Source organism: Mytilus trossulus, chromosome 2 (genome assembly GCF_036588685.1).
Source record: "Mytilus trossulus isolate FHL-02 chromosome 2, PNRI_Mtr1.1.1.hap1, whole genome shotgun sequence".
Lineage (NCBI taxonomy): Eukaryota > Metazoa > Mollusca > Bivalvia > Mytilida > Mytilidae > Mytilus > Mytilus trossulus.
This window is the reverse complement of record NC_086374.1, coordinates 60,348,682-60,376,100: the sequence shown is the minus strand read 5'-3', so window position 1 is coordinate 60,376,100 and position 27,419 is coordinate 60,348,682. Positions and strand designations below refer to the sequence as shown.

At 31.1% G+C, this 27,419-nt stretch overlaps 2 long non-coding RNA genes across 2 annotated transcripts in view; both read right to left on the bottom strand.

Moving 5' to 3' along the window:
* Positions 1-22,766, bottom strand: part of LOC134707682 (uncharacterized) — a 47,269-nt gene extending 24,503 nt beyond the window's left edge. Inside the window, exon 1 of the long non-coding RNA XR_010105750.1 lies at positions 22,634-22,766. This is a non-coding gene — a long non-coding RNA (uncharacterized LOC134707682). The remainder of the gene's footprint in view (positions 1-22,633) is intronic.
* LOC134705292 (uncharacterized) lies at positions 2,687-15,480 on the bottom strand. The gene is made up of 4 exons (XR_010105529.1): positions 15,263-15,480; positions 14,318-14,381; positions 5,426-5,550; positions 2,687-2,813 (listed from the first exon to the last, which is right to left on the bottom strand). It is a non-coding gene; the product is annotated as an uncharacterized LOC134705292 (long non-coding RNA).
* Positions 22,767-27,419: the final 4,653 nt, after the last annotated feature.

Sequence of the window (27,419 nt, the reverse complement as noted above, 5' to 3'; positions counted from 1 at the left end):
TTCATTCCATTGTAAAATATGTTATAAATCTGAACATCGGACAGACGCTAAAGTAGTTTTTAGTCAAACAAATGTGTTAATGCTACGTCCATTTCTATTATTACTGGGATAACTGAATGCAAACCAACAGAAAAATATATCGAAAACTTCTTCAAATCTTGTATCTTGTATGTAGTATTAACAAATATCAGTATTTCTTCAATCATTCTAAACCACCCACGGAAAAAGATATGTTTAGTGAAGATTTTTTTGTGTGGTTTGTGTTGCTAAGTCTTTATGTGCTTTTATGCTGATGTTTGTGTTTGTGATTTGGTCTTTTTCTTTTTTATCCCTGATGTTGTCACTTTATTTTCGACTTCTTAGTTTGTAAGTCCCTTTTATATCGATCGCCTCTCTAAAGCTCAACTTCTTGGAGGTTTTAAATAACTGCATCTCCTGTATGTTCACTTCAAATCGATTGATGGTTGTGACTTCTTGATTTGCGTACTTCATTTCTATTTCATAGGTTAAAGGTTTTTTAAAATACCCAGTTGTTATCAGCAACTAATAGCATGTCCTCTTCGGTCAGGAAAATGATGAATATGGCACATATACTTATAAAGACCCATGATGATATCATGTTAGCTATATATTTTCTCCATGAAAACTGTATATTAATGTTTGGCAAATAAAGTTAAAACGCATGACTGTATTTTTTTATTTTATTTTTCCACATTGTTCTTAGATTTGTTCGTGTGTTTTTGTGAACAAAAGTGTATTATCAAAAGATAGTAACGACCGTGTAGATTCCATTCACTACAAAACGTTAAATATATCTACCGGTACCTTCATGCTATTTTTTGCTTTGAATAATTAAGACTTGATTCTCTCAATGCTTATATGAAGAGATCAATTCTTTCGGCGTATGTCTTTCGGGATTTGATATTTCACCTTATAATAAATTGCCAACTATTATCAAAATCATGAGATAACGTCTTTTGAGTAACAAACAAGTTTCAGCTAATCAACTGTGTCAACTCTTTAATAGTTTCAGTACATACAAACAAACAAAATACTCAGAATCACGGCTGATACAAGCTGGTTCCCAGACTCCAGAACAATACCAACTGCCTATACCTCTTGCCATCTCATAACCATAAACAAAACATATACAGACTGTATATGGGAATCACAGACTATAAAAAAAACTGTAGATGTATCTTACAACCACCGAAATACAAAGACTGTTTTTAGAACCACAGACTATTTACATTCAGATTACGTTTAAGAACCACAGACAATACATTCAGACTGTGAAGGAGAACCACAGACAAAACACACCAACGTACCTAACAATTAGACAAATCATTAAGAACACATGCAATACATATAGGTTTAAGTGGATTAACGACCCACCTTTTATGTAAGTTTGTTTACACATTGTTGTCAATATAATGGAATTTTATACACCTGAGAGGTTAAGCTAGCTATAGAACCAGGTTAAAGCCACCAGTTTCTACATCAGAAAATGTCTGTACCCTTTCAGTAAAAAGACAGGTGGTATACCAAATATGTCTGTGGTTTTTTTCAAACATCGTTATACATAAATGGAATTTGATGTGACAGTCATACAAGCGTTATAAAGACAGGTTAAATCCACCATTTTTTGCATTCAAGAATGCAGGTACAAATTAAAGTCAGGAATATAACAGTTGCTGTTTATTCATTTGATGTATTTTATCATTTGATTTTGCCATTTGATCAGGAATTTTCCGTTTCTGCTTTTCCTAGGAGCTCTGTAATTTTGTTATTTTACTTCATACAAATGAAGCATATTCTTTTTGCTGTGCATGTTCTTATTTTGTGTCATGGAAGAATACCCATATCATGTGTTATTCTAATACATGAAGAAAATCTAGAAGTAATCTTTCAGCTTAACATTGTTTCATACATGCTTAAAAATTAAACACTTGAAATGTGGTATGATTATCAAGAAGATAACTATCCAATGGAGACTTTCAAAAATGGCAAAACACATACCATATTGTATAATTTAGTTCAAAGGAGAAAACCAGCCGTGTCATTAGTGTAGAAAACTTGGGGTCAACACATTCAGAAAGTGAGTAGGTTAAAATCAATCCAGTTTAGTCTGGTGTAAAATCATTCTGTAATTGCCAAAAGTGCATTTGATATAAAACATGTGTAAGGCAGTTTCCTATATAATTTACATTTCCAAGGGACATTACTCATGGAGAAATAGTGGATTAATTGAAATGAATTTCAAACTAACCCCAATTATTGCTAAGATAAACCTTCAATATGAATTTCGTAGCAATCCTATGAATGATGTAGATTTGAAAAAGCTTTCCATGCAATTTTTCATATGATTTATATATCGAAGGGGAATAACTCCATCAATAATAATTGTTTGGCACTGATTATGACTCCCCTATAAAATGAATTCTAAACACTAACTAAACTAGGAGCAACATTCAGTTTAAAGGTAATCAAGTATAAAGGCATATTAAAACTGCTTCTGAAATTTCTAGTTGTTACAGATACACATGTTAGAAAAAAGGTTAAAAAAAGATATGCATTTTTCACTTTACTAGGAGTATCCCATGTTGGCAAAGAACCCCAAGCATGAGAAGAAAAAATGACATAAAGTATCTAAGAACATAATATAACATGATTTATTGTACGTAGCTCTTTAATACTAATTGAATATAACTAAAACACAAATCTAAGTGCAGTAAAAATAGTCTCCTCTGTTCTGTAGACATTCTTGTCTCTCATGCTTTTAACTGTGTGGTAGGCACTAAATCTTGTTTAACCTAAAAAATAACAATATGGTTCAGTTGACCAAATGATTATTCCAAAACAATACAAAATTTAAAAGCTTCAAACAGTTGTTATTTACTTTATATCTAAGGACAAATAGGATGTTTCACCATTGCAATGGCAGAATCCCAAGATAGTATCAGAATGTAAAACTTATAATGCAGAAATTCAATTCACGTGTGAGACCAATCATTTAAATGAAAAGTTCAAATCATTTTTTTCTTGGGTAATTACTTTCCTTTGATTTACAACTGTGATGATTAAAAGAAAACGTGTTGTGATAGACAAACATAGTGTGGTGATAGATAAACATAGAGTGGTGAGAGACAATAGTGTGGTGATAGACAAACATAGTGTGGTGATAGATATACAGACTGTGAGGACAGATTTATACAGTGAGGTTATTGATTTTGTGTGGCAGTAGATATATTATATGTGGTCATAATTATATATTATGTGTGGCAGTAGATACATAATATGTGGTTGTATATACATTATGTGTGTGCCAGCAGATGTATTATGTTGACAATGTACAATAACACCGAAACAATATATAGTTATTAGGTTTACTCATCATGAATGTTAGAATCATAGACAGACAGTTAGTATACCATATTTGCTGCTTTTATTGAAAAGACACCTAACATGATATTTACATATAATATTGCATAATATGTTGAAGCAGTTATTCTTTAAAAATATTTCTTTTAAATTATTTTATTTCAACCAGGATTGTTTCATGCTAATCCACTTTCAAATTGGTATAAATAGGGCTTTGAGAGATATACCCAGTGGTGTGATAGACATAATATATAAATTGAGGTGAAAATCTAAAGAGTAAGGTGATAGATATTTTGAGTGAGGTGAAACATATAAAATGAGGTGATTGATTTACAAGGTGAGGTGAATGGTATTTTTAGTAAGGTGATAGGGTATATTGTGTGGAGATGTACATAGAGAATTTTGGGGTAGATATATGGTTAATTGGGATAGATATAGAGAGTGTGTAGTCATTGATAATTCATGTGAGGTGAAAGTATGTAAAGTAAGGTAATATGTGTTTATAATGTGGACATAAATAAAGGTACTGTGTTGATAGATATGGATAGCATGGGCATAGATATAGAATGTGTGTGGTGATTGATATATAAAGTGAGGTGATTGATAAAAAAAGTAAGGTGATATGTGTTTATGATGTGGTCATAAACATGGAGACTGTGGGTAGAGATGTTGAGAGTATGGGGATAGATATAGAGAGTGTGTGGTGATTGATATATGAAGTGAGGTGATTGATAAATAAAGTAAGGTGATATGTGTTTATTATGTGCAGATATACATAGAGAAGTTTGAGGTAGATATCGAGAGTATGGGGATATATATAGAGAGGGTGTGGTGATTGATATATAAAGTATGGTGATTGAATAATAAAGTAAGGTGATAGGTGTTTAATATGTGGAGATATACATAGAGACTTTTGGGGTAGATATAGAGAGTGTGTGGTCATTGATAATTTATGGTAGGTGAAAGTATGTAAAGTAAGGTGATAGGTCTTTATAATGTGGTCATAAACATAGAGACTGTTGGGATAGAAATGGAGAGTATAAGGATAGATATAGATATTGTGTGGTGATTGATATATAAAGTGAGGTGATGGATAAATAAGGTAAGGTGATAGGTGTTTATAATGTGGTCATACACATAGAGACTGTGGGGAAAATATATCTAGAGTATGGGCATAGATAAAGAGTGTGTGGTGAGTGACATAGAGAATCTGGTGATAGACACAGAGATGATGGGGATAATTATAGAGAGTGTGGTGATTGAGATATAAAGTGAGGTGATTGATAAATTAAGTAAGGTGATAGGTGTTCATTTTGAGAAAATATACAAAGAGACTTTTAGGGCAGATGTGTGTGTGTGGTGATTGATTTATAAAATGAGGTGATTGATAAATAAAGTAAGTTGATAGGTTTTTATTAAGTGGAGATATACAAAAAGACATTCGGGGTGGATATAGAGAGTATTGGGATAATTATAAAGAGTGTGGTGATTGATATATAAAGTGAGGTGATTGATATATAAAGTGAGGTGATTAATAAATAAGGTGAGGTGATAGGTGGTTAATATGTGGAGATATACAGACAGACTTAAGGGGTAGATATAGAGATTATGGGGATAGATTACAGAGTGTGGTGATTGATATATAAAATGAGGTGATTGATAAATAAAGTAAGGTGATAGGTGTTTATTAAGTGGAGATATACAGGAAGACATTTGGGGTGTATATAGAGAGTATGAGGATAGATATAGAGAGTGTGGTGATTGATATATAAAGTGAGGTGATTGATAAATAAAGTAAGGGGGTAGCTTCTGTATAATGCGGAGATATACATGGAAACTGTTATGATATACATAATGACTGTTGGCAAAGTTATGAAGATTGTAGTGATAGGTAATCATAGTATGGGGATAGCTATTGAGACTGGTGAGATAGATATGGAGAGTGTGGTGATGAATACAGCGACTGCAGCAATGGAGTAAATTATCAACCACCACACTTTTTATCTGTTATTGAGTATCATTTTTTTATAAAAAAATACTTTACCATCATCACTATTGCTGAGTGCTGCTTGGTTGTAAATCATTTAACTATTTTTGTTATTTCATTTATCTTTTTCTTCAATTTTCACCAATGACCTGTAAATCCCTGGAAAATCTTGTTTGGTATTTCTGTCAGAAGAACACAAATATAAATAATAAATTTTATAATTGCTACATGATAAGTGTACAATCTTATATAAACATATCTCAGTGGACATTGCATATCTGCATATAATCTTCCACTGTAAATTATACAATGACCAGTCCATTTCTCTCACTTATAGAAGATACAACAATAGTATATCGTCTAGTGAAAAACAGAAAAAGAATGATGATAGATGTAATCGTTGTGTTACTATAAATATGATAAGATGGTGATAAATAGATATAGATTGGTGATAAGTGTGGACTTAGTTATAGTTGGGTTATGTGTATATACATAAGGTGAAGGATACACAGAACAGTAGTATGATATATACAGTGTGATGATATATAAATAAAAGGATGATATATATATACATACTGTGTGGTGACATATATCAATGGTGTTGTGATTGATTTAAACAGTGTAGTGATTTAAAAGATACATATGTGCAGGGTATACATATATAAAAATTATATATAAAATTTGATGAAAAAAAATCAACAGTGAGGTCAATAAGATATTTTCAGGGAGGTCATACATATATAAAATGAGGAGATAGATATATAAATTAAGGTGAGAGATATAAAAATTGTGGTGACAGATACACAGTGTGGTGATATATGTATAAAGGTATGTGATAGAGATATAAAATGTAGTAATATATGTACAGTGTGGTGATAGATATATTAAATAAGGTGATAGATATATGAGGTCTAACTTACATAAAATGAGGAGATAGATATACAAATTGAGGTGATAGATATATAGAGTGAGGTGATAGATACATAAAGTGCAGTGATACATGTTTAAAGTGAGGTGATACATGTTTAAAGTGAGGTGATAGATGAATAAAGTGATGTGATTGATATGTATGTACATATATATAGTGAGGTCATAGCTTATAGTGAAGTGATAAATATATAAAGTTAGATGATAAATGTAACACGTGAGGTAATAGATATATAGTAAGATTAGAGAAACAAATAGTTTGGTTATAGATAAATAGTGAGGTAATAGATATAGATAGTTTGGTTATAGATAAGTGTCTGGTGGAAAGAACATTTACAATGATGTCATCAAGATATTTTCAGAGAGGTGACAGACAGGGTTTCCGCTGGCGGTCGCCATTTTCGCAATTTGCGAAAAAATAATAATTGTGGTGATTAAAATTCGTCATTGGCGAAAGAATTTGGCGAAAGAAATATATAAAACGATTTATTTTCAGCCATCTTGTTTATTTACTTTTTTCGGGTTTCTCTGACTTTACCAATCAGACAATACTCGGAATTCACCTTGAACTCGTTAAGATTTTGACAGATAATCAATAATCAGCTGATTGCACTCATAGCTATCGACATCAAAGGAATAATTAATAAAGGTGTTGATTGTTATAATATAACAAAATGATATGATTAAATGGCTTCTGTCACATGTCACAAAAGGGAACTATTAACCACTTTGCGACGCACGTGTTTGAAGCAAAATTTTTACGCTGCCTCTCCTTCTTTTAATGATAGTCCGAAAAGAAAATTGTTGTTATGACGGAAAATGTTCAAAAGCAAGAAAGATCTCTGATTTAAAACTTTATCATTTAACTTTCATATAGATCATTGATTTGAGTGGGTACTCCAAAGTCGTTTCAGTGACACACGTGTTTCAAGCATATAGTTTTACTTATTGACGATGGTCTAGAAAAGAAAACTGTCGTTATGAAGAAATATATTCAAAAGGTTGGCATGAGAGTAACCCTTCAATGTAATGACTACACCTTACATGAGGGATCAATTTCAAGTGATAAGATGCTTCGTTCTGTTGTAAAAACACTTCTTATTTAGGGGGGGGGGGGCTGAAAAAAAAGGAAAATTTTAAAAGAAAAATATATTGTGTTACTTGGCGAAAAAAATAATAAAGTGGCGAAAAATATATTGTTTTGGCGAAAGAGGTGGCGAAAAAAATAATTGACCCAGGGGAAACCCTGGTGACAGATTCATATGAGGAGGGACTACATATATAAAGTGAGAAAGAAGAAAAATATTGACAGTCAGGCCAATAAGATATTAGCAATGAGGTAATACATCAATAAAATGAGGACATTGATATATAAAGTGAGGTAATATATATATACAAAGGTTGGTTTTAAATTATAGTTGCGTCTTAGATTTAAAAAGTGAGGTGATACATATGTATAGTGATGTAAAATATACATAAAGTAAGGTGATCAATGTATAAATTGAAGAGATAAACAAAGCATGGTACCAGATGTTCGGTGTGGTGACAGATATATCAAGTGTGGTGATAGATACATAAAGTGTTGTGACCTATCATCAGTTAGGTGATAGATGCATATAGTGAGGTGAAAGATATATGAGGTGTGGTGACATATGACCAGTTAGGTGATATATGTATAGTGAGGTGAAAGATATATAAAGTGTGTTGATAGATATATAAAGTGTGATGATAGATATATAAAGTAAGGGGGTAGCTTCTGTATAATGTGGAGATATACATGGAAACTGTTATGATATACATAGTGTTGTGACATATGATCAGTTAGGTAATAGATGTATATAATGAGTTGATAGATATATAAAGTGTGGTGATAGATATATAAAGTGTGGGGATAGATGTATAAAGTGTGGTGATAGAAACATAAAGTGTGGTGACATATGACCAGTTAGGTAATAGATGTATATAATGAGTTGATAGATATATAAAGTGTGGTGCTAGATATATAAAGTGTGGTGATAGATGTATAAAGTGTGGTGACATATGACCAGTTAGGTAATAGATGTATATAATGAGTTGATAGATATATAAAGTGTGGTAATAGATACACAAAGTGTGGTGACATATGATCAGTTAGGTGACAGAAGTATAAAGTGTGGTAATAGATATATAAAGTGTGGTAACATATGATTAGTTAGGTGATAGAAGTATAAAGTGAGGTGATAGATATATAAAGTGTGGTGATAGATATATAAAGTGTTGTAACATATGATGAGTTAGGTGATAGATGTATATAGTGAGGTGATAGATATATAAAGTGTGCTGATATATGTATAAAGTGTGGCAATAGATATATAAAGTGTGGTGATAGATATATAAAGATGTATAAAGTGTGGTAATGGTAATAGATATATAAAGTGTGGTAATAGATATATAAAGTGTTGTAACATATGATGAGTTAGGTGATAGATGTATATAGTGAGGTGACAGATATATAAAGTGTTCTGATAGATGTATAAAGTGTGGTGACATATTATTAGTAGGGTGATAGTATAAAGTGTAGTTATAGATACATAAAGTATGGTGAAACATGATCAGTTAGGTGACAGATGTATAAAGTGTGGTGATAGATATATAAAGTGTGGTGATATATGATCAGTTAAATGAAAGATGTATAAAGTGTGGTGATAGATATATAAAGTGTGGTTATAGATACATAAAGTGTGGTGACACATGATCAGTTAGGTGATAGATGTATAGTGAGGTGATAGATACATAAAGAGTGATGATATATGATCAGTTAAAAGAAAGATGTATAAAGTGTGGTGATATATGATCAGTTAAATGAAAGATGTATAAAGTGTGGTGATAGATATTTAAAGTTTGGTGATAGATATATAAAGTCTGGTGATAGATGTATAAAGTCTGGTGTTAGATATAGAAAGTCTGATGATAGATATATAAAGTGTGGTGATAGATGTATATAGTGTTGTGCCATATGATCAGATAAGTGATAGATATATTAAGTTTGGTATAGATACATAAAGTGTGGTGCACATGATTAGTTAGGTGATAGATGTATATAGTGAGGTGATAGATATATAAAGTGTGATGATAGATATATAAAGTAAGGGGGTAGCTTCTGTATAATGTGGAGATATACATGGAAACTGTTATGATATACATAGTGTTGTGACATATGATCAGTTAGGTAATAGATGTATATAATGAGTTGATAGATATATAAAGTGTGGTGATAGATATATAAAGTGTGGGGATAGATGTATAAAGTGTGGTGATAGAAACATAAAGTGTGGTGACATATGACCAGTTAGGTAATAGATGTATATAATGAGTTGATAGATATATAAAGTGTGAAAGTGTGGTGATAGATATATAAAGTGTGGTGATAGATGTATAAAGTGTGGTAATAGATACACAAAGTGTGGTGACATATGATCAGTTAGGTGACAGAAGTAAAAAGTGTGGTAATAGATATATAAAGTGTGGTAACATATGATTAGTTAGGTGATAGAAGTATAAAGTGAGGTGATAGATATATGAAGTGTGGTGATAGATATATAGAGTGTTGTAACATATGATGAGTTAGGTGATAGATGTATATAGTGAGGTGATAGATATATAAAGTGTGCGGATATATGTATAAAGTGTGGCAATAGATATATAAAGTGTGGTGATAGATATATAAAGTGTTGTAACATATGATGAGTTAGGTGATAGATGTATATAGTGAGGTGATAGATATATAAAGTGTGCTGATATATGTATAAAGTGTGGTAATGGTAATAGATATATAAAGTGTGGTAATAGATATATAAAGTGTTGTAACATATGATGAGTTAGGTGATAGATGTATATAGTGAGGTGACAGATATATAAAGTGTGCTGATAGATGTATAAAGTGTGGTGACATATTATTAGTAGGGTGATAGAAGTATAAAGTGTAGTTATAGATACATAAAGTGTGGTGACACATGATCAGTTAGGTGACAGATGTATAAAGTGTGGTGATAGATATATAAAGTGTGGTGATATATGATCAGTTAAATGAAAGATGTATAAAGTGTGGTGATAGATATATAAAGTGTGGTTATAGATACATAAAGTGTGGTGACACATGATCAATTAGGTGATAGATGTATAGTGAGGTGATAGATACATAAAGCGTGGTGATATATGATCAGTTAAAAGAAAGATGTATAAAGTGTGATGTATAAAGTGTGGTGATATATGATCAGTTAAATGAAAGATGTATAAAGTGTGGTGATAGATATTTAAAGTCAGGTGATAGATATATAAAGTCTGGTGATAGATGTATAAAGTCTGGTGGTAGATATATAAAGTCTGATGATAGATATATAAAGTGTGGTGATAGATGTATATAGTGTTGTGCAATATGATCAGATAAGTGATAGATATATAAAGTTTGGTATACATACATAAAGTGTGGTGCACATGATTAGTTAGGTGATAGATGTATATAGTGAGGTGATAGATATATAAAGTGTGGTGATAGATTTATAAAGTGTGGTGATATATACATAAAGTGTGGTGATAGATATATAAAGTGTGGTGACATATGATTAGTAAGGTGATATATGTATATACTATATAGTAAGGTGATAGATACATAAAGTGTGCTGATAGATATATAAAGTGTGGTGATAGATACATAAAGTTTTGTGACATATGATTAGTTAGGTAATAGATGTATATAATGAGTTGATAAATATATAAAGTGTCGTGACATATGAATAGCAGGGTAATAGATGTATATAGTGAGGTGATAGATGTATAAAATGTGGTGATAGATATATAAAGTGTGGTGATAGATATGAAAAGTGTGGTGTTATATGATTAGTGAGGTGGTAAAAGTATAGTGTAGTGATAGATATATTAAGTGTTGTGACATATGATCAGATAGGTGATAGATATATAAAGTGTGGTAATAGATACATAAAGTGTGGTGACATATGATTAGTTAGGTTATAGATGTATACAGTGAGGTGATAGATATATAAAGTGAGGTGATAGATACATAAAGTGTTGTGAAATATGAATAGTAGGGTAATAGATGTATATAGTGAGGTGATAGATGTATAAAGTGTGGTGATAGATATATAAAGTGTGGTGATAGATATATTAAGTAAGGTGATAGAAACATAAAGTGTGGTGACATATGATTAGTTAGGTAATAGATGTATAAAGTGTGGTAATAGATATACAAAGTGTGGTAATAGATACATAAAGTGTTGTGACATATTATGAGTTAGGTGATAGATACATATAGTGTGGTAACATATGATTAGTTAGGTGATAGAAGTATAAAGTGAGGTGATAGATATACAAAGTGTGGTGATAGATACATAAAGTGTTGTGACATATGAATAGTAGGGTGAAAGATGTATAAAGTGTGGTTATAGATACATAAAGTGTGGTGATATATGATAAGTTTTGTGAAAGATGTATAAAGTTAGGTGATACAAATATAAAAGTGTGGTGATAGATATATCAATTGTGGTGATAGATATGTAAAGTGTGGTGATAGATATATTAAGTGTGGTGATAGATACATAAAGTGTGGTGATAGATACATAAAGTGTGGTGACATATGATCAGTTAGATGATAAATGTATATATTGAGGTGATATATATATAAAGTGTGGTGATAGATATATAAAGTGTGGTGATATATGTATAAAGTGTGGTGATAGATATATAAAGTGTGGTGATAGATACATAAAGTGTGGTGACAAATGATTAGTTATGTGATTGAAGTATAAAGTGTGGTTATAAAAACATAAAGTGTGGTGACATATGATGAGTTAGGTGATAGATATATAAAGTGTGGTGATAGATACATAAAGTGTGGTGATAGATATATAAAGTGTTGTGACATATGATAAGATAGGTGATAGATCTATAAAGTGAGGTAATAGATACATAAAGTTTGGTGACATATGATGAGTTATGTGATAGATATATAAAGTGTGGTGATAGATAAATAAAGTGTGGTGATAGATATATAAAGTGTGGTAATAGATACACAAAGTGTGTTGACATATGATTAGTAAAGTGATAGAAGTATATAGTGAGGTGATAGATATACAAAGTGTGGTGATAGATACACAGAGTGTTGTGAATTATGATTATTTGGGTGATAGTTGTATAAAGTTTGGTTATAGATACATAAAGTGTGGTGACACATGATCAGTTAGGTGATAGATGTATAGTGAGGTGATAGATACATAAAGTGTGGTGATATATCATCAGTTAAATGAAAGATGTATAAAGTTAGGTGATAGATATATAAAGATAGGTGATAGATATATAAATTGTGGCTATAGATATATAAAGTGTGGTGATAGATTTATAAAAGGTGATGATAGATGTATATAGTGTGGTGATAGATACATAAATTGTGGTGACATATGATCAGTTGGATGATAGATGTATATAGCTATAGTGAGGTGATAGATATATAAAGTGTGATGATAGATATAGAAGGTGTGGTGATAGATCTGTAAAGTGTGGTGATAGATATATAAAGTGTTTTGATAGAAATACAAAGTGTGTTGACAGATATACAGTGTTGTGACAGATGTATAAAGTGATAAATGCATAAAGTTAGGTGATAAATACATAAAGTTATTGGATAGATATATAAAATGAGGTGAGATATATATATATATTTATAGAGAGAGAGAGAGTTAGGACATTAATATATATAGCTATAGTGAAGTGCTAAATATATAAAGTGAGGTGATAAATGTATCAAGCAAGGTGATAAATGTATCAAGTAAGGTTATAAATGTATCAAGTAAGGTTACAGATATATAAAGAAATGTGTTAGATGTATTATTTGTTGAGTTACATATATAGTCACGTCAAAGATATATCAATAGAGGTTTACATATAAACAGTGAGATTATAAATATATTGTGTGAGGTGATTGATACATAAGGCAAGATGATGGGTATTTAAAGTAAGTAATAGGTGTATATAATGTGGTGGTATATATAGATACTGTGGGGATATATATAGAGAGTATGGTGATTATTATAGAGTGTGGTGATTGATATATAATGTGAGGTTAAAGGTATCTTAAGTAAGTTGATAGGTGAGGCAATAAGGAGATATACATAGAGACTTTTGGGATAGATATAGAGAGTATAGGTATAGATAAGTATATATATAGAGAGTGTGATGATTGATACATTAATTGAGGTGATAGGTATTTAAACTTAGGTGATAGGTGTATATTATGTGGTGATATACAAAGAGACTGTTGGGATAGCTACAGAGAGTATAGGTATAGATATAGGGAGTGGTGGTTGATATGTGAGGTGATAGGTATATATAATGTAGTGATACACATAGAGACTGTAGGGGTAGATAAAGACAGTATGATGATAATTATAGAGTGTGGTTATTGATATATACCATGAGCTGATAGTAAGATGATAGGTGTTTATAATGTGGTAATATACAAATACATTCATCATAGATACCAGGACTAAATTTTGTATATATGCCAGACACATGTTTCATCTACAAAAGACTCATCAGTGACGCTCGAATCCAAAAAAGTTTAAAAGGCCGAATAAAGTAACAGACTGAAGCGATAGATATTGAGAGTATGGTAATAGATATAGAGACTGTAGGAATAGATATGCAGTGTGTGGTATGATAAAAATGAAATTTCATGTGTTAAAATAATCACTATATAAATTTGTTACTAAAGGATATATACATGTATTCAATAAGGATGTTTGACCAACATTTATTATACCATATTCCTATTTTTATTTACATAATACATGTGCATGATTACAAGAATGTAGAAAAGTCATTGATATAAATATTGTGTGATATGCTGTAGCAGTTTTCCTAATAATTATTTTCTAATAAACCCTTCACCATCACTATAAACAGAATTGCTGAGTGCTTCTTTGTTATAAATCATTAAATTATACTTGTTATTTTATTTGAAATTACATATACCTTTTTCTTTTCTTCCATTTTCACCCATTACATCTTTGTCCTTTTAAAATCGTGTTTTGTATATCTGTAAGAAAAATCAAAATATAAATAATAATTCCTACATGAAGTCATTATATGTTTACAAGCTTATACAAACATATATCAATGGAAAAGCAGAATTTGTTGGAATTTCTCTACCGTTTTAAAATTTAAAATATTAAGAAGCTATATAACCTAAGTTAAATTTTAGTATTGTACAAGTTTTACAACTTAGTTATACAGTATTAACTGTTTTATTGTATAAATTTCAAAATTATTATAATCTAATCAAAGAAGATTGATGTGATTCATTTTACATCATGATCATACTGATGAAGGTTAACCAAAATATTTATAAATAAATACTTCATTACTGTTTTGTTTACTTTTAAGGGTTTAATTATATATAACAAGATGAGGTGGTGAAAGATATATAGTGTGGTAATTTATAAATATAAATATGATAAAGTGGTGATACATAGATATAAAGTGGTGATAAGTGAGGACATATATATATATAGCAAATTTGCAGATATAACATTGTGGGGTTGATGTTTAGACGAGTTATATATATATATATATATATATTGTAATTTTTGAATATAGTGCGGTGAAGAATATACAGAATAGCGATTATATATAACTTATGATATATAAGCAAAGTGGAGGTATACATATATACTGTGTGGTGACAAATATAAACAGTGCGGTGATTGGTTTAACCAGTGTAGTGGTAGACATATTAACAAAGTGGTGATGGATATATACAGAGGGGTGACAAGTATCAATTGTGTGTTGAATGATATACATGTTAAGTGTAGTTATATGTACTATTAGTGTTGTTATATATATACAGTGTGGTTGTTGATATATATAGTGTGGGGATATCCAATATAATCAGGATAGTTGGTAGCTAATAAAAAAAACCTGAATCAATCCATTTCTTTCCTCTAGATACACCAACTGTATTTGAAGCAGTTTTTTCATGACATAGCTTCTTCTTCTTCCAAATATGATGAATATTCTGGCAAGTTGTGCATGATAAAAATGAATAATCAAAATGAGAAGCAGTTTTCTTCTTGATGTGTACCTTTGTATTACTTCCTTTCCATCAGAATTTATCAAGGTCCACTGTAGAATAGCAATCTGGAAAAATTCATATAAAAAATAACATTACAAATTCAGTAAATCAAAAGACATTCTATCATATCAACAAACTGTTATATAAAGCCCATTCTTACTTGTTAACATATATTAAAGCTGTTTTTTTTTACTTTTTAACATATGGATATACGAATCTTTAATATATAAAAAAAAATATGTAATAGATCTATATAGTACAAGGAAAGACAAATTTATTTTTTAGATTGTGGTGATAATTGCATAGTGTAAATTGTGTGAAAATAGATATACATATAGTAATGATAGCTATTGGGAGTGTGGTGATGGATAAAGAAAGCGTGGTGATAGAAATGTAACATGTGGTGATAGATTTGAACAATGTAGATGTATTCAGTTTGGTGATAAAATAAAAAGTGTAATGATAGATAAATAGTGTGGTGATAGATAAATTTAGTACAGAGTTGATATATAGTAAGTTGATATAGATTTTTATTGAGGTGATTTATATTTATCAATATGGTGATATATATTTAGAGAGTTGATAGTCTATATATACAGTGAGGTCATAGATATAAACATACAGTTGTAATAAATAAAAATATAAACATCTTCTATGGTAAATATGTTTAACATTGTATAAAGTCGTGATTTTATACAGAATGGTGATAAATATAAAAAAAATGTATTGATAGAAGTATAAAGAAGTAATAGATTATTAGTGTGGTGATATATATATATATATATTAATGTACTGTAGTACGCCGTTTAGATTAAAACTGATGAGGAAAGGTAACACACGGCCACCGAAAGCTTTATTTTTGTGAAGCCCAGGTGGTCGTGTGGTCTAGCGGGACGGCTGCAGTGCAGGCCATTTGGTGTCACAATATCTCAGTAGCATGGGTTCGAATCCCGGCAAGGGAAGAACAAAAAATTTGCTTTTACAGATATAACATTGTTGGGTTGATGTTTAGCAGGTTGTATATATATATATATATACATCTGTTGTAGGGTTGTCACTGACTCAGACGTACTTATGAATATAATTATTTTCTGTGACTGTATCTTACATTAATTTGTAGGATCCTTTACTATAGATAATTTAGCTGATCTGTAACAATAACATCTTCATGCCTAATATATCATGTACTGTAGTACGCCGCTAGATTAAAACTGACGTGGAAAGGTAACATATGGCCACCGAAAGCTCTTTTTTTGAGAGCCCAGGTGGTCGTGTGGTCTAGCGGGACGGCTGCAGTGCAGGCGATTTGGTGTCACGATATCACAGTAGCATGGGTTCGAATCCCGGCGAGGGAAGAACCAAAAATTTGCGAAAGCAAATTTACAGATCTAACATTGTTGGGTTGATGTTTAGACGAGTTGTATATATATATAATATATATATATATATATATATATATATATAATCCGGATATGGTGTACTAAAGAAATATTGACACCGAATGTTTGTGGCACAACATCCTGTCCACAAGTTAAATTTTTTTTTCTGTGACGTATTAAATTTATATTAAGATCCATTTTGTTACATCTTGTGATCAATTTTATTTGGCAATCGCCAATGGCAGTCAGCAGGGTTAAAGAACATCAGTTGTTCGACCTGTTAGTCAAATGCGTTTTGTTTAAATATACTTTTTCACTCTTTTGGTCTTTTGGAAAATGTTGTTTGTGCTGTTTTTAGACCCTTCTACAACGAAATTTGTTTGACATGCACACGTATAAAAATTGCGGTTTTTATCCAACGCAGGCATAGGTTTGAACGTAGTTTTCAATTTAGACTCGTATATATATATATATATATAAAGAGAGGTGATAGATAAATTCAATATGTGAATATAAATATAAAGAGAGATGATAGGTAAAAGTGTGATGTGATAGATAAAAAAGGTGAGGTGGTAGATATATGAGGTGTGGTGACAAATGTATATAGTGAGGTGAAAGATATAAAAAGTGTGGTGATAGAAATATAAAGTGTGATGATAGATATATCAAGTGTTGTGACATATGATCAGATAGGTGTTAGATACATAAAGTGTGGTGGTGGATACATAAAGTGTGGTGATAGATACATAAAGTGTGGTGATAGAAACATAAAGTGTTGTGACATATGATCAGTTAGGTAATAGATGTATATAGTGTGGTGATAGATACATAAAGTGTGGTGATAGATACATAAAGTTTTGTGACATATGATGAGTTAGGTGATAGATATTTAAAGTGTGGTGATAGATACATAAAGTGTGGTGACATATGATCAGTAAGGTGATAGATGTATATAGTGAGGTGATAGATATATAAAGTGTGGTGATAGATATATAAAGTGTTGTAACATATGATTAGTAGGGTGATAGATGTATAAAGTGTGGTTATAGATACATAAAGTGTGGTGACACATGATCAGTTAGATGATAGATGTATAGTGTAGTGATAAATACATAAAGTGTGGTGATATATGATCAGTTAAGTGAAAGATGTATAAAGTTAGGTGATAGATATATAAAGTGTGGTGATAGATGTATATAGTGTTGTGATAGATGTATATAGTGTGGTGATAATGTGGTGATAGATGTATATAGTGTGGTGATAGATATAACATGTGGTGATAGATACATAAAGTGTGGTGATATAGATTTCTATTGAGGTGATTTATATTTATTAATATGGTGATATATAATTAGAGAGTTGATAGTCTATATATACAGTGAGGTCATAGATGATACAAAAGTGTAGTGATAGATTAAGTGAGGTGATAGATGTATAGTAAAGACATAGATATATAGTTAGTGGATATCTATATCTGAAGTGGTATATATATAAAGTATGGTGATAGAGAGATAAAGTGATAAAGTGATAGATATTGTAGATGGTGATAGATATATATTGTGATAAATAATGGAAAATATATATAGAAAGATCTGAATTAAACACCTTTGGTGTTAGATATATATATATACAGTATTGTACAAAGTGGTGATAAAAACAGAATGGTGATAAATATATACAGTGGTTTTAGATATATACAGTGTGTTAATAGATTTATAGAGTGGTGATAAACATTTAGTGTGGTGATAGATATATACGCGAGTGTTGTACAAAGTGGCGATTGATACAGAATAGTGATAAATAGATAGGGTGGTGATAGATATATACAGTGTTGTATACAGTGGTGATTAATGCAGAATGGTGATAAATATATACAGTGGATTGATAGATTTATAGAGTGGTGATAAATATATAGTGTGGTGATAGATATATTTAGTGTGGAGATTTTTATATATTGGTGATATATAGTGTAGTGATAAATAAAGTGAAGTGATAGATATATATAGATTGGTGAGAGATATAAAAACAGTAGGATGATAGATATATACAGTGGTGATAGATGTTTGCAATAGTGATAGATATATACAGTGGTGATAGATGTTTGCAATGGTGATAGATATATACAATGGTAATATATATCATGTATGTTTACATTGGTGATAAAAAATAAATATTTTTTTATTATAAATATTGTTTTTATAATAAATATTTTTTAACTCGATATATCGCATTCCCGACCTGTTGATTATTTTCATTTAATCTAGGTGTGGTTAGTTTGATCTTACATTGTAGTTGTTCATTGGTCAATATTTGATTATGACGTAAAATTTTCATGCTTTCATCTGAAATTCCCATTGTGACGACATGAAAAGACAGAGAAATATATTTCACCTCCAAATCTTGTGCAATACTATATTTATCCACTCTTGACTGTGTCAAAAACAATTGATTTTAATATGGCCTAAAGGAATGTGTACTTTTTTATCGTCAAGGATAAAAAATTACTGTTATAAATGTCATAATAAAAATATTGTCTATTGTCTATATTGTCTATTGTCATTTGGCAATTTTTTTTAACGGTTATTAGTGAAGACAGGGGTACCAAGATTCCCAGGGGATTACAAGTATCACCCTCATAAATCCTGGTGTCTAAAGGTCCTATCCCCCTCGTACATGCACGATCCATAACAATCTTTTTAAAACTTTCTGGACTCCCCAAGAAATCATTTCGGCCACCTACTATGAACACTGACCTGACGCATGCACATGAAAAGTATTAATTGTCCTACTCTTTAGAACCAGATCACATTTTGTAGTTGGAAAAGGAAAAAAGTGGGGGGGGGGGGGGGGGGGGGGTGAAGCCTCCTTTCCTTTAAAATGTTATTTTGCATTTAAAGATGATGTATGTTTTCATTGTTACAATGCATTATTTTTCATACCTTTCAAATGTTTTTTTTATACGTTTTAGAAGTTATGTGTGCTCTTAAAGACGAGAAAGAGAGCCACTTCAGCAACTGAGCAAGTGTATTTTCTTTCGCAGATAAAATGTAAATAGATGCGTACAAATCTATCTCCAAATAGAAGATTTTTCAAAAATGAAAGTAGGAAATTCAGTGGGCGTTTCTTGCGCATGCGCACAGACCACGGTGATAGTTACGGTGACTGTATCAAGAACCTTGTATATTATATACCTCACTCTACATGATATATGTGATATTTTTAACTTATCCCAACTGGTTAAAAACCCAACATGTTTTAAAAAGGGATGTAATCCATCCCTTGTAGATGTTATTATTACAAATAAAAAGAATTTGTGTTTTAAAACAATAAATAGTCCAAATGGTGTTAGTGACTGTCATAATATTATTTCAACAGTTGTGAAAGGAAATTTACCTGCACAAAAACGCAGGGATGTAACATATAGAAGTTACAAAACTTTTGATATTGATGAATTTACAAATGATTTACAGAAAATGAAGATTTCAGAAAATTGTAATGAAAAAGATTTAAATAGAATATATGATGATTATGAGGAAGATTTTAAAAACATATTAAATAAACATGCACCTGTAAAATCTAGGGGTCAAAGAAAAAAACCACTTCCATGTATGAATAAAGAACTGAGAGGGGCCATTTATAGAAAACAAATGCTTTATTCACAATATACTAAAAACCGGAGTGACAAAAATTGGGAGAAATTTAGAAAACAAAGAAATTTGGTAACAAAGATAAAAAGAAAATCAATAAAAGTATACTTTTTAGAACGTTGCTCCGGTTGGTCAAAATCTTGCGATTTTTGGAAAACAGTCAAACCATTTTTCTCAAAAAAAGGGAACTGTGGAGGGCAAAAAATTTTATTATGTGAAAATGACAAAATTGTAAATTGTTCAAATGAAATTTCAAATGTTTTTAATAATTTTTTCTCCACAGTAGCAGACAAGATTGGAGCAGATGTTGTATATGACCCCTCAAATCACCCTAGTATAAAAGAAATTTTGGATAACAGAAAGCATAATTCTGATTTTGAATTTAAAAAAGTATCAAATGAAAATGTTGAAAAAATTTTGAATAAAATAAACATAAAGAAGGCTACAGGAGCTGATGGTATTCCAGCAAAAATAGTGAAAAATTGTAAATCTTATATTGCACCACAGCTGACAACTCTTGTAAATTTGTCAATTGATAATAATTGTTTCCCCGATAAACTTAAAGAAGCCCAAGTGACCCCCCTTCATAAAAAAAGTGACCCATTATTAAAAACAAATTATAGACCAGTTAGTGTCTTACCCATATTTTCTAAAATCTTTGAAAAAATATATGAAATTCAATTAACTGATTATTTTGATAAAATATTTAATCCATTTTTGTGTGCATTCAGACGTGGACATGGATGTCAGACCACACTTCTCAGAGTGTTAGAAGACTGGCGAGAAGCTCTTGATAAAAACCAGTACATTGCAGCAGTATTAATGGATCTTTCTAAGGTTTTTGACTGCCTGCCTCACAATATTATGCTAGATAAATTATCAGCATATGGTTTAACCCCCAATGCAGTTGCTCTTTTAAAGTCCTATTTATCTAATCGAAAACAGCAAATTAAAGTCAACAATGTTCTGAGTGGTTGGGCTGGCATCCATAAAGGCGTACCACAGGGTTCGATACTAGGGCCATTGTTGTTTAATATATTTATAAATGATATTTTTCTTTTTATTAAAAATGGTAGTTTATATAACTATGCAGATGACAATACTTTATCTTTTTGTACTCCAGATTTCGATTTATTAATTTCAACTTTGGAATCTGATTCAAAAACACTTATTGAGTGGTTCAGGGTAAATAAAATGCAAGCAAATCCTGACAAATTTCAAGTTTTGGCTGTTGGCAAAAAGACCTTTGAAAAGAACCCATCTATACATATTCAAAATTCGAACCTCACATGTGAAAAAACAGTAAAATTATTAGGCATTGAAATAGACTACCAGCTACATTTTGATATTCATATCAGCTCAATCTGTAGGAAGGCATCACAGCAATTAAATGTTTTAAAACGTTTAGGCTCATTTTTGGATAGACTTAGTAAACTTACTATATTTCATACTTTTATTCTTAGTAATTTTAATTTTTGCCCTTTGGCATGGCATTTTTGCACTGAGAAAAATTCCAAAAAACTAGAAAAGGTGCAGGAAAGAGCACTCCGTTTTGTTTATGAGGATTTTACCAGCTCCTACGAGGACCTCTTACTTAAAGCTAAGGTGCCTTCCTTGCAGATCAGACGGATAAGAACAATGGCTCTAGAAACTTTTAAAATTATAAACAACATCGCTCCTGTGTGCTTACAAAATTTTGTGAATGTCAAAAAATCTAAATATTCTTTCAGGTATGTAAATATTCTTGAAATTCCACAGGTAAAGTCAACCCGTTACGGTTAAAAATCGTTCAAATTTGCTGCTGCTACTTTATGGAACAGTCTTCCAAACCATTTCAGGACTGAAAACAGTTTTTCACATTTTAAAAGTCTTGTTCTGTCCTGGAACGGTTTGGAATGTCACTGTTCTGCTTGCAGATAATTCTTAAACTGTTTTATTATTTATGCTGCTTATTGGTTGCTCTGGTCAAGCATGTTTTTACTTCATTCTAAAATTTGTTGATTATTTTTATTGCATGCTATGTATGTGAGATTTCAACTTTGTATTACAGGTTGTTTTACATGTCAAAATGCACTGTTTTTATGTTATTTATATGTTTTTATATTCGGTCAAAATCTCCTTAGAGCTTGTGTTGCTTATTTGTACTCATGCCGAATCAAAATAAAGTTTTCTTATCTTATCTTATACTTACAATCAGCAGTTAGGAATCCAGTGTGTTGCTCAATTGTTTTTGAATTGTGTTCTCACCAAATAAAGACGTTTATATATTTGTACGTGTATTAAAAATAAATACGACTGTAATATTTACGCTTAAGTCATTGTGGTTTTGTCGCAACGGAAAGTGTCTTGTCATTATGTTTTGCCTGAATTAACTACGTTTTACTTTTTGTCAATATTTCATTTATTTCAAGTACTTCATTACATATTTTATCTTGAACAAACGCAAATAGATATTGTCAACGTAACTTCTATTTGTTCACATTAATTTAGTTATAAAAAGTGGAAGAAAAGGTACTGAATGAATGCACACCACAATGGCATGAGAACTTTGAAACACACAGTGTACATGGTGTAGAACAGAGAGTGAATAAACTCATCATAGATACCAGGATAGGAATTTTGTTTTTGCGTCAATCTAGCGTTTCGTCTACAAAAGACTCATCCTGCAGTGACACTACTACCAAACTTCCAACAACTGCTCTTACACCCAAATTCAAACTGCTTATTGCTAAGGGGATTATCGGATATATATATAATATTTTGTTTCGAGTAATGCATTTCTTCGGTTTTATTTCTACAAAAGACGTTGGTGCATATTCATAGCTGTATTTTGATACATATCTCAGAATATTGGGTCCTCAATACTCCAAAACTTCTTAATTTATTTGGCCTTTTGGACATTTTTGAATCGAGCGTCACGAATGAGTGTTTTGTAGACAATACTTTTAGATTAAAAGAAACAAAACCGACACAAAATGTCTATATCTAATTTCTATATCAGTCACCAAGAGATGAAATATTGTAGCATTCAACTAAAACACAATTCGATACAATGAAATCGTAATCAATAAACGAAACTTGCTTCAAATGTGTCTGTTTTAACGACAGAGTTTCTATTTACTTCAAGAATGGATCAGGTCTAGATACCAATAATAGACATATCTGTTATTCGACACAGAATAAAATCACTCACATCAATTTCACGTGAATTTGAATTCATGTGAATCTCACGTGAAACTCACGTGAATTTCACCCCAATAGAGCTTATGCATGAAACTCATTTGAAATAAATTCATATGAGTTTAATGGGAATCTCATGTGAATAACACATCAAACGAGCTTATACATGAAACTCGTGTGAAATCAGTTCATATATAAGTTTAATGGGAATCTCATGTGAATACCACATCAAACGAGCTTATACATGAAACTCGTGTGAAATCAGTTCATATATAAGTTTAATGGGAATCTCATATGAAACTCGCGTGAATTTCACACGAAAATCACATGAATTGTTTTTACATGATATTGACATGAATGTTTAAAATAACGTTATTCCATTTATTTACTTTTTTAAAACACGTTGTTTATGTGGTGCTATAGAAAAAAACAGGGCACCACTTGTTGCACTGCCCCTGTTTTCAAATTATGCGTGAACAGCATTTTTATAATATCAATATAATACATTTCTTGTCTTAAAAAATCTTGCTACACGGTTCAACGGATTTCAGCTACGAACAAATCATTGAAAAATTCTTGGCAGTTCAAACATTTATACTCAGTAGCAAAAGATTTGTTATATGATAGCATACATCTTGTTCAACAAGTAAGGCTTATATCTTAAATAATTGTGTCCGTTCAGAAACATACACTTTAGTATTGTATTTCCGATGTATAATTGTTTTTCTTCTTTCTTATGTGTTTAAAACCTTATTATATGTTTTTTTTTCTTTCCACCTAGTGTAACATTGTTATTTTTTTTAACATTCTACTCCTGGAGTATTTCAATCTGAAATTTTCTTATTTAAATTAGGAAACGGATTAATATAAGCTAAGAGCCTTTTCTGGATCCTATTAATTATTCACTTGTATTATTGTGTAAATGCCTATTTGTGTACATTAATTTACCTGAATTTAATTAATAAAATATGTTTACACTAAGAATGCCTAACAATTTACATGCACTTTAGGTGTCATACCACCAATTAAAAGTCTTTATAACCAAATTTTGCAATTTTCACAGCTTTCTTAATATTTTACCTAAAGTTTAACTTCATAGAAACCAGGTATATCAATCGTACATGTATCAGCTTTCTGCATGCCAATTTTCAAAAGATGTTTAAAGTCATATAAAAAAGAAAAGGTCATCCGAATAGAGGTACCACTAAAAATAACCCCTGGTTTTCTGGAAATCTTAAATTAGTATACCATGGAGTGTATTAATCCTCAATTTTGAATGCAAACTCATAAACTAGTAAATTTTAGCTCAAAATGGTCTTAATATATTTCTCTTTCACCATTTCTGCCAATTTGTTCGTTAGTTAAAGTAAACAACATCAAATGCACTATTTTTTGTCCGAGTAGGCCTACTTTAACATAAACACAAATACAATTTAATCGTAATTGATAAAGAAACTTGCTTCAAATGAATCATGCTTTAATGACAAGGTTTATGTTTACTTGAAGAATGGATCAGGTCTTAATTGATGCCCTCATCCGTTTTTTGCTCTTTGGTCAGGTTTTGTCTATTTGACACATTCCCTATTTCCATTATCAATTTTGTAACTGTTACACTGTACTTTAGGCTCAACAATAGATATAAATCAATTTACACGCGAACAAATATATTCAGACAAATGCATCACAAAACAACATACAAATGAATGACTATGTTATTATCATATTTTTCTTATAAACAATAATAACTATATAAAGATAGAAATAATTATAAAACTGTGAATAATACCTTTATATCAAAACGAACCTTCTTTTGTTGCACAAGAATAATTATGCTAACCTCCTACGTCATTTGGTCTGTGGTGGAGAGTGGACTAAATGCCAATTAAACAACATCTTGTTATTTTTATATTGCGTTATTTTACAAAGAACTCAAATACGTGAGGAGGAAAGCACATCCACAAAGTGAGTTTTTTTTTTTATTGTTTCATGTTCTTTCATATGACAATCTGCAATGTTCTATCAATCGTGACAATATAGAACCCAGTAAGTATAACGACGTATAACCCAGTATGCATAACGACGTATAACCCAGTGTGTATAACGACGTATAACCCAGTAGGTATAACAACGTATAACCCAGTATGTATAACGACGTATTACCCAGTATGTATAACGACGTATAACCCAGTATGTATAACGACGTATAACCCAGTATGTATAACGACGTATAACCCAGTATGTATAACGACGTATTACCCAGTATGTATAACGACGTATAACCCAGTATGTATAACGACGTATAACCCAGTATGTATAACGACGTATTACCCAGTATGTATAACGACGTATTACCCAGTATGTATAACGACGTATAACCCAGTATGTATAACGACGTATAACGACGTATATCCCAGTATGTATAACGACGTAAAACCCTACAGTAGCTTCACTTTTCACGGAGGTTACACAGTAGGACGTTATCAGTTTTAAAAAAAATCTGTCCATTGAAAACATCACAATACAATTATAGTCCAGCTGGTCATATTATTACTGGTGACCTTGGCATTGTTACCATTGAACAACTCAGAGAGTTGCTAGCCAAGGGACCAAAATATAGAATCCCCCAGCCCATCAACTGGAAAAAGAACTTCAAGTTACTGATGGATGCAGTTGAGGACTATGCAAGAAAATGGGTAAAGCGCGAACCAGACGAACCCGAACTGGACACTTTGTCTGAATGGATCAAAGCTATTCGATCATGCATTCAGAGGCGCATACAAAAACTACGATGTAATATGAGTACTAGAGTTTCCAACCCTTTCAAGAATCCGGAGGTTGTGGATGCTTTATCCTCTTTGCATGACAAATATGTCGTTGTTCCGGCAGATAAAGCCTCCAATAATATTGTCTTCATATGTAAAAAACATTATTTGCAATGTCTCACTACAGAGCTTGGAATTGATAAAACTACTGGTAATCCTACATATTCTTTAACATCATTTACCACGGATGAAATTTTATAAAATCATAAATCTGTCCTTCTTTCTTTTGGTATCAACATCAAAGAAAACGAAGAAAACTTGCCCTCATTATACTGGATATCTAAATTACACAAAACTCAAAATAAAGAATGATACGTAGCTGGGTCTTCAAAATGTTCGACTAAACATCTTTCTAAAGTACTGACTACTATTCTTTCTACAGTTAAAGATGGGCTTCACAAATATTGTGAGGAGATATATTCTACCAGTGGTGTTAACCAGATGTGGATTCTAAAAAAATCGAAAGATCTACTGCTTAACCTTCGATCACAATCTTTGCAATTTTGCAGCAACATAAAAACTTTTGATTTTTCTACGCTATATACTTCTATTCCTCATGCTCAGTTGAAAGATCGATTTCACCATCTCATAAAACAGAGCTTTTTCTATAAAAATGGGAATCGTAGATACAGATTTCCTGTTTTGGGATACAATAATTCATATTTTGTGAAGAATCACATTGAATCTTCCAGAAAATATACTGAAGATGATATTATTAAAATGCTGGACTTTTTGATCGACAATATATTTGTTGAGTTTGGAGGATTCATATTTCAACAGACAGTCGGTATTCCAATGGGTTCTTATTGTGCACCCCTGCTGGCTGATTTGTTTTTGTATTCGTATGAAGCAGAATTTATTCAGAACCTTCTAAAAGACAAAAAGAAAAAGCACCTTGCGAAATTCTTTAAATTTACTTTCCGATATATTGACGATGTTCTATCATTGAATAACCCATACTTCAGCCAATACTTA